We start from the raw sequence: 535 nt of genomic DNA, 5'->3' as shown, positions 1-535 counted from the left end.
ATTTAGTACAGTGAACTGGCCACTGGCTGTTGCTATATAAATGGTATACTGCTTCTCACTGGCTGTATCAAGGTTCATCTGGTTTGATTCACCTTTGCTTCGAAGTTCTTCTAAAGCTAACCTCACAGCCAGATACTTGGATAAGTGATCAACAGTGGCGTTACCAGAAGTCTTTATGTATCTCGTCTGTGCATTGTCATCTTTTTCCATAAGTGTGGGATGAGGCCTGAATACTAATTCAATTTCACTAGCATCATCCATTACTGGATCAATTGCCATTGCTGCATTGTTATTATCAAGCTCAAGCCCAGAATCATCAGATGTTTTGGTCTGTTTGTTACTAGGGCCTGCTTCCTGATTGCTATGTGTGGAGGCATTACTACAGTGTGAACTGTCACCATTATCTTCTGCTCCACTACCATTTTCAGTCTGTTGTTTCTTGCCTCACTGCAGTCTGTTCATGGCCTGTATCTTCAGTCCTTCCTCAATGCTGTGACTGAGTGCTTGCTGATTATTGTGCTTGTTGATCCTGGCT

General features: G+C 42.4%; 1 pseudogene; it reads right to left on the bottom strand.

Moving 5' to 3' along the window:
* Positions 1-6: 6 nt before the first annotated feature.
* LOC108525418 (E3 ubiquitin-protein ligase RING2 pseudogene) lies at positions 7-531 on the bottom strand (annotated as a pseudogene).
* Positions 532-535: the final 4 nt, after the last annotated feature.

The sequence above is a fragment of the Rhinopithecus bieti genome, unplaced genomic scaffold (assembly GCF_001698545.2).
Source record: "Rhinopithecus bieti isolate Rb0 unplaced genomic scaffold, ASM169854v2 scaffold_49186, whole genome shotgun sequence".
Lineage (NCBI taxonomy): Eukaryota > Metazoa > Chordata > Mammalia > Primates > Cercopithecidae > Rhinopithecus > Rhinopithecus bieti.
Note: the sequence above shows the minus strand (reverse complement) of the source record. Positions and strands in the feature narration are given on the sequence as shown.